The sequence below is a fragment of the Brassica oleracea genome, chromosome C8 (assembly GCF_000695525.1).
Source record: "Brassica oleracea var. oleracea cultivar TO1000 chromosome C8, BOL, whole genome shotgun sequence".
NCBI classification, from domain to species: domain Eukaryota; kingdom Viridiplantae; phylum Streptophyta; class Magnoliopsida; order Brassicales; family Brassicaceae; genus Brassica; species Brassica oleracea.
In genome coordinates this window covers 15506221-15515507 of record NC_027755.1, presented here as the reverse complement: position 1 = coordinate 15515507, position 9287 = coordinate 15506221, and positions in this window count along the sequence as shown.

The window sequence follows — 9287 nt, the reverse complement described above, 5'->3', positions numbered from 1 at the left end:
TATAAAATATATAAATATTTTAATTTTGAAATTTTCTTTGAACAAATATTTTTTGTAAAATCTATTGAACAAATATTGACAACTTAATATTTAAATTTTAAGCTTAGCCTTGATTTTTTAATTTTTTTATAAATTACTAAAACTATTAATCACACAATAGAAATTTTGTTATCATTGATTTAAAATTTTTCTAATAAAAATATACAAATGATAAAAAAAATCATATGAGTAGAAAGCGTCATTTAATATATATATCAATACAAAAATACACAATATATATATATATATATATATATATATATTAACGTTATTTAAAGTTAAGTATATACCATATAAAATATAAAAAATGAAGTTTGAATTAATGAAATTTATTTATGTGTTCACATCAATTTAATTATATATATATAATAGTTACTGATTTTTAATTATTCAATATTTTTTTTATAAATATGTAAAAAAACATATAATATATTAAAATAGTATATATAATGTTCGTTCCGCGCGGATCTTGACCTAGTAGTTATTATTATGGACTTTTGTAAACAATATCATATTTTTCATTGTTTTAGATAAATATAACTACGACCACAGTATTTAGAAAAAATAGTGAAGGTTAGGAGAAGCACAACAAAAAGATAAACATTCAAGATTCAAGGAAACTACTACCATAATTTTCAAGGGTTTCGCCTATCTTGAGCAACAATAGACTCTAAAATATATCCATTTCAAAAAATAAAGATACAAAAAGAAGTTGTAATGTTTCACAAATAATATATAGGGGATTATTTTCATAAGCTTTGCTAATGGTGAACACACGAATTTATTTGACATCAAAGTTCAATGCTAAATTGATTAAAAAATTTGTTTTCACGGTCAAAACAAAATGAAAACTTTTTAATAAAACAGAAAAAAAAACAGGAAAACGAATATCAAAATGGGAGTTTGAACTGGGGATGAGAGATATATATCTTTTCATTTGACAATTTAAGTTATATCAATATGAATGTACGTGACCAATTTGTTTTCTAAAGATATGTGGCCTTTTTTTTGGGCAACAAGATATGTGGCCTAAAGCTAAGAGCTTGATTAATCCGGAGTTCTTAGGATGAGATTCTTAGCGGAAGTTAAGAAATTGTTTCTTAACTTTTAACTAAAAAAACTAAGAACCGATTTTTAAAGAACCCCACTCTAAAAATCTCGGGTTAATCATGGTCTAATGCTTTATGTGCCTTAAAGAAGGAACGGGCCTGAATAAAGACCTTATAATACACAAGTACCAAACTAAAGAAATAACTAACACCGTTTATAATTATCACTGAGGGTTAAGAGCATGAAACAGAACATTCAAGATTCAAAGAAACTACTGTCGCTATGTGCAGGAGACTATCACCTACGTTGATCTACAAGAGACTTCAAAATACACCGATTTCATAAAATAAGAGATCTTATAATACGTACAAGCACCAAACTGAAGATAATAGAGATGACAGTGACAAACACTGTAAACACAAATGTAATGTTCCAATATTAAAAAAAAAAGTATCCACCTGTTCATCAATGAATATTTTAGCAATCAGTTTCTATAATCTCACAAAGAACACTGAGAGAAATGTTGCCAATACACCTTAATAGAACATTTTTCAACTATAAATGGAGCTGAGATCTTTGTTTCCAATTTATTTACTTCTACGTGTATACCACTTAACTTAGTTTGTCAATTTTCTTTTGTAATAGTATCGATTTATAAAAGAAAAAAAGTTAAGAAAGGATATACCTGAACAAATCCTCGGCCAACAATTGTATCAGGTCTATGCTTTTAAGTTTTAACCAATGAAACTATTCGTTACTTTTATGTTTTTCTCTCTTTTTTGTAATTCCATAAATGTATAACTCAATAACAAACAAATTTGAAAAATACATACCTATGATACAAAGGCTTTCTACTTCCATCTCGCTCTCTATTTCCCCTGTTTTCGATATTACAGAGCAAACCAGATTGATTGCTTGTGTTGAGAGAAGAAGAAGAAGATGTGGAGAGGAAGGATTGAGTTAAAGAAGATCGAGAATGTGAACAGACTTCAAGTCAGTTTCACTAACAGACGTAAAGTGTTGATGAAGAAGGCTAACTATCTTTCGATTCTCTGCTCGCTCTTATCGTCTTCTCCAACACCGGCCAGGTTTACCATTTCTCTAGCCTCATGTAATCTAAACACAACGATTCTTTTCATTTTGAGATTTTGGAAAAAAATCAACTTTCTCGGTTTCTTGTGTCCAAAGAAAACAGAGCCGATAATAAATCTTAGGGTTTTGTGTGTTTAAAGACTCGAGAAGATCTAAGATTAGTAGTAGAGTCGATTATGAGCATAGCACAAAACATAACACACTAGAGATTCAAGGAAACTACGACCACAATTTTTAAGAGTCTCTCACCAACGTTACAAGAGACTCCATTATACATCTATTTCATGAAAAATAAGAGAATTTTTTTAAGCAAAAATAAGAGACATTATATACACACAAGCACCGATCTAACTAAAATTAATAAATATTTTTTTTCTAAGCAGCATAAAGACTACTAACAGTGATCACTGAAGGTTAGGATGAGCAGAAAACATAAACATTCAAGGAAACTAACTACTATCACAAATTTCACGAGTCTCACCTATGTTGATCAACAATACTCTAAAATATATCCATTTCATAAACGAGAGACCTTATAATACATGCTAGCACCAAATAACACCGTCTAAGATTAAGAGCATAACACAAAACAGAAACATTCATAAATTTTTTTTCTTTCTAAAAACTACTACAACAACATGCTAGAGTCTCTCGCCTACGCTGATCTATCAGAGACTCCAAGACAAACTGATTTTCACAAAATAAGAGACTTTATAATACATACAAGCACCAAACTACAAAGATTCTAACACTGTTAATAATGAGCAAGGAGGTTTGGGAGCATGGAACAAAACAAAAACATTAAAACTGCAATGAAACTACTACCACAATCTGCAGGAGTCTCTCACCTACATTGATCTACAAGAGACTCCAAGATACATCCATTTCAAAAAATAAAAAAAAATCTTATAATACATTCAAGCACCAAACTAAAGAAATAGAGATTACAAAACACTGTAAACGCACAATATACTGTTCCAATAGTAAAAAAGAATCTACTTGTTCATCAATAGATACGTTAGCAATCAGTTTCTAGAACCTCAAGGATGCTAGATCAATGAGAGAAATGTTGTCAAGACAACTTAATAAAACCTTTTTAGTTATAAACGGAGCTAAGATCTTCATTACCTTTACATATCACTTAACTTAGGTTGTAAATTATAATAATGTAATAATACCAGTTTATAAGAAAGAAAGTAAGGAAAAAAATATACCTGAAAATCCTTGGAATTAGTGAGGAGGATATGAACAGTTTGTGAAGCACATACCCACATAAACGAAACTATAGCTTTACTTCATATTTATGTCACAATCTTGTGATTTTCATAATCGTATTAACTAAATAACAAACAAGCACACACCTGTCAAAGAATCTGCTACACTTGAAATTTGCTCCGATCCCACTGAAGCACATATATACAAAACCTGAGGAAATCACAATTATTTAGTCTTTACTTCACGCAAAATGATTCATACTTACCTTGTGAGTTTTTAACGTTGCAAGTGGTAAAGTAAGGAATATGTTAATATTCAAACTCTTTTTCATAACTTTCTTTATGAGATTGATCGTCTTTTTGTATCCCATAGTAAGGACTTTTTCAAGCCGCTTCTCACAGAAACTTTGAAAACGAATTTTCTAACACGTTAGTAGTGCAGTAAAGAATCAATTATCGGCCCATAGTCTCTGACTTAAACCTGGCTTGTTGGTCGTTTTTATCATCCAACAAGTCAAGAACTGACTCAATTTTTTGTTTCGTAGTTTATGTCTAAGAATTGGTTTGCCATTGTTCGTTTTTACCATCCAATACGCTCAGTGTTTGGTTCAAAGTACCTATCCTCTAAACTTGGTATTGTTGAACGTTTTTACCATCCAACAAAAACCAAGAATCGACTTGGTTCATAGTCTTTGTCTTAAAGACTTGTCTAAACCGTTGATCGTTTTCCTTGTCCAACAAGCCAGGCGTAGTCTTTGTCTAAATTCTTTGCCAAGGCTTGTTGTGAAGTAAGGAGCATATTTTGATAGTCTTTGTCTTAGACTCTTTCCCTGGTTGGTCTTTTCCTTCTAACGATTTTCAAGCCTTGTGGTAATGTAAATAATTAGTCTCTGGCTCTGTGTAAAGACTTCTTTAACCGCTGGTCGTCTTTACAGCAGAAAAAACTCAGAAAACCTAACCACAATATTTGTCTAAGACCTTTCAAAGCCGTGGGTAGTTTGTTCCCTTCCAACACGCAACTTTTATTAAGCCGTGGGTAGCAATATTGTCCAAGAACTCTCCATAAGCTGTGGATATTCAGTGGGTAGTTGGTCGTTTTATCCACCCAACAGATTCAGAGCTTTTTCTTGTCTAAAGACTCCTTGCTTAAGGATATTTCTCAAGCCGTAGGTAGAAATATTGTCTCAAGACTCTTCTTCATAAAGCCGCAGGTATCAATATTGTCTCAAGAACCTTCATAAAGCTGTGGGTAGTTAACCAATGAATCTGTTTTGATTAACAGTCTTTGTTAAAGACTTTTCATCAAGCCGTGGGTACGTGTTTGTCTAAAGAGTTTTCAATACACAGTCCTTTTGTAAAGACTTTTCATAAGCCGTAGGTAGCAATATTTTGCACTGAATCTTCCTAAGCCGTGGGTAAGTGTTTATCTAAAGACTTTTTTAAGTCACAGTATTTGTCTAAAGACCTTTTCATAAGCTGTGGGTAGCAATATTTTCCAATGAATCTTCCTAAGCCGTGGGTGGGTAACTATTTCCATTCAAGTTGAAAACCAATTCAGAGCTTTATCTTAAGCCTTTTTTGCAAGCCATGGGTAGCAAGGTTTCCGTTATGAAAGACTTTTTTTTAAGCGCTTGATCTCATAGCCTTTGTCTAAAGACCAGTATTTTCTAAGATGTTGGTCGTTTATCCATCCAACAGATTCATTGTCTCAAAGATCGCTTTTTACCCTCTTCCAACAATTCCAGTCTTTGTGTGAAGACGTGTTGTAAACCGTTGGTCACTTTATCCATTCAACAGGTTCACATGAATTTACACTACAAGAAAACATTAATTTTGAAACTCCTCTTGCAACTGGTGGTTGCAAAATTTTGCAGCTAGCTTTTGATTATTTTGCAACTTTTTTGTAACAACTGCAATTATGTTATATAATAGTCGCAAATGTGCCACAAAAAAATAGTGATTGTACTTCAGTTGTTGTTTAGATACCCATTTGAGACATTTTTGCAACTGAAGTGCTTAGTCGTAAAATTGAAGCAAAACCATAACCAATTTGAAACTAAAAAAGTAATTACAAATTTATAGTTACAAAAGAGTCGCAACTTAATTTAAATGATGTTGCAAAATTGTTGCAATGTATGACTATATAGGTGTAACACATGTTTTTGTCTGATGGTAAGTTATTTTAGAGTTTAGGGTTGTGATTTGTGGTAGTTAGTTGCAATAATATCCACATATCCGCTTATACATTTATTTTGTAACTTAATTACAACTCTTTCAAATAGAGTTGTTGCAATGTAGTTGCAAAATAATATCAATATTTACAAATTAAGTAAATTGTGATATTATATAAGTTATATTATTGATATGAACTAGTTATTTAGTATCATTACTTAATAATCTAACGCTGTCAAAAAAAAAAATACTTAATAATCTAACAAACCAACAAAATAAACAATATGTCGAGTCAGTTTTTAAAAATGTGGATGTCTCCACAAACTCACAACACACAAGTAATACATTTGTACTATTTTATATGTATTTATTTGGATTTGGATTGTAAATACAAACATAACCATTTTTTGTGTAATTTCTCATGTGTTTGATATATATTTTTCATTTCAAGAAGCTAACTTTAAGTTACACAATTTAAAATGATTGAAAGATATTTTAGGGTTATGTTTTGCCACTATTTTGCTATGAATGGTCACAAATTAGTTGCAATAAATAATTATTTACAATTACATAGGTTTAGTTATTTACTATAAATCATTAAAAGTAATCATATATTTGTTTGATATGCGTTGAATCTTGCGTGATTTGGTAGCATTAAATAGCATTATATGGTTTTACAAAAATGAGAGTTGCAATTCGGTTGTATATTTTATCTTCAGTTTGTAACTAATTTGTAACCATGTATGTTATATAGTTACTCTTTAGTGACAAAAGTGGCTCCAAAATTTCCCCCTAAAATTTTGATTGACCCGCTAATGTTTTCAGAATTAGAATTTAGACAACCTAAAATGACCGCGTTTTAAATACATATCAAAACCCTTACACGGGTATTCTTCCAGAACCCAAACTCTCTCTCTTCTTCATTAAAACAAATCTCCAATGTCTTCCAACGTAAGATCGTTGAAAGGTCGTGGTCAGGGTCATGGAGTCGCGGTGGGGGTCGCGGTAGGAGTTTCGGTGGGGATCGCGGTGGGGATTGCGGTGGGAGTCGGGGTGGGGGAATCAGGCTGCCGGCGTACATACCTTCTTGTAATTCCTTGCCAATAAATCTATTTTCAAGTCTTATCTCCGATCCCAAAAGAAGGTACCACGTGGTAAAGAGTTTCCTCTTCTTATCCTGTACATTGAACTTTAGATTTTTGGGTCTCAGATTGTGTTTGTAGCTCTCGATGTTTACTAATAAATTGTATGGTCTCTTTGATTTCATGGAAATTTATTTATGCTCACTTTGATTTCATTGTTGTTTGCTCACTTTGATTTCATTTTTGTTTGTCCTAATCTACTTGATTCTCTAACGTTTTGGTGTAGTTTGTTTATATATTTTCGCTGTTTTGCCTATCTTATAAGCTTTGTTCCATTTCGTCACTTCTAGTGAAGTCAAGATTGTAAGTTTTGTTTGCTTTATAATTGTCAAATTGTATTTGCATCTTGCTTATATGGTTCATTCTTGGTTGATTTAGTTTTCAATTCTTTGAGTGTAGCAACAGTTTTTACTTGTAGCTAGTTTGGATATAAGAGGACGTGAGTATGGAATTAGTAGCCTTCGTCCAATTTACGGTAACAAGAAGAGAAAAGAAGGCCCTGGAATGTCCTCTTCTTCATTTGTAGACTCACAAGAACAATTACAAGCTGATCAGTGTCAAACTGAAGAGCAAGCAGCCCGCTAATGCTCGATGAGACATTGAAAATGCAGCATGAGCTGCATAGCAACAAAGCCAAATCAGCACTTTAGAGATGGTGCTCAGCTATATGCGAGGTAAAGATCCGGCATTTTCAGAGTATATGTCCGCGAAGTCTCCTACCAAACCAGCACTGTCTATGCCAGCCATAACCAACTACCTAACTTTGTTAGTTTTTGTTTTGAAGATCGAATGCTAAATGTTTTGCCTTTTATGTTTTGTATTTTGGACCTTAAGTTGTAAAGAACAAAATATATTATCCAAATAAAAATTTCTATTAAACTAAATTCTATTGATTTTCGAAATTAGATTAGTTTATTATTTAAAAAATTATATATTTTGCAAAACTAGTTTGCAACTAGTCACAATATTTTGTGACTACATATAAATTTTGTTGTTGCTAAGTAGTCACTATATTTGTGACTATATTGCAACTACTAATAGAATACGTAGTTGCAAATTAGTCACTAAATTTATAACTACATTAAGACTATAAAAAAACCAAAAGCAGTAGCTACTTAGTAACAAATATCTGGAACGATATTGACAAACGTAGCAGTTGCTAAGTAGTTACAAATATATAAATATTTGCAACTTTCTTATGAGTCGTAGTATAGTTGCTAATATAACTCTTTTCCTCGTCACACATTAGTTGCAAATTTCCAACCAATTTGCGACTACTTCATTTTGCGACGAGGTTTTTCTAACCATATATTATAGTCGCAAATGAGTTGCAAAATACATATTTGGAACTATTTAGTAATGAATCTTGTAGTTGTAAAATCAATGTTTTCTTGTAGTGTTATCTAATCCGTGGGTATCACAATCATTGCCTCAAAGACCACTTTTTAAGCCCTTGATCACTTGTCTAAAGACATGTTGTTCATTGTTGATCGTTATATCCATCCAACACAGTCATAATCTTTGTTTACAGACTTTATTGTAAACCGTTGGTCGTTTAGTCCATCCAACAAATTTATAGTCTTTATTTTCAAGCCGTTGGTCATTTTCGTAATAAGCCGTGGGTACTATCCATCCCCAAACGCAACGCATGCACTACCAACCGACATGACAAAGTCTCCAAATAAGACCAATTCAGTCTTATGAATTTTTCTAAGCCATTGTCTCAAAGACCTCTTTTGAAGCCCTTTATGGCTTTTTTTCCATTCCAACAATCTCATGGCCTTTGTCTAAAGACCTGTTGTTCATTGTTCGTTTTATCCATCCAACATATCTGTAACCTTTGTCTAAAGACATTTTGTTTATTATTGATCGTATTATCTATCAAACGCAGTCATAATCTTTGTTTACCGACTTTATTGTAAACCGTTGGTCGTTTAGTCCATCCAACAAATTTACAGTCTTTATTTTCAAGTAGTTGGTCACTTTCGTAATGAGCCGTGGGTACTATCCATCCCCAAACGCATGCACTACCAACCGACGGGACAAAGTCCCCAAATAAGACCGATTCATTCATTGTCTCAAAGACCTCCTTTTAAGCCCTTTATCGCTTTTTTCCCATTCCAACAATCTCATGGCCTTTGTGTTCATTGTTGTTTGTTTTATCTGTTAATGTAAGATAAACGAGCTACACAAACTAGAACACACAGTAACACAAGGATAATTCTTTCCAAGAAATACGACTAGAGTAATCCTTTTAAAGCACATACAAGTTCTTTCTAAAAGCAATATTTCAACCAAGCTCATGACAAACCTTGACTTGTTGACTTGTTTCACACGTTCACAGACCTATGACAGTCTCTGAACCACTCAAGCTCCTAACCCCTAGATGTTTTGCCTCTCCTTCTCCGGACGTACAAAAACTCTCTATTGCTAAAAGCTCTCTCTGTGTGTTAACCGGCAACACAGTGCCAAAACCCTCTTTATATATTGCAGAGGAAACCCTAGACCTAAAAATCTACCCAATGGAAACTTTCCATATTTTATCCTTTAGAGAATAAGCCAATCTTCCTTTTCTCTT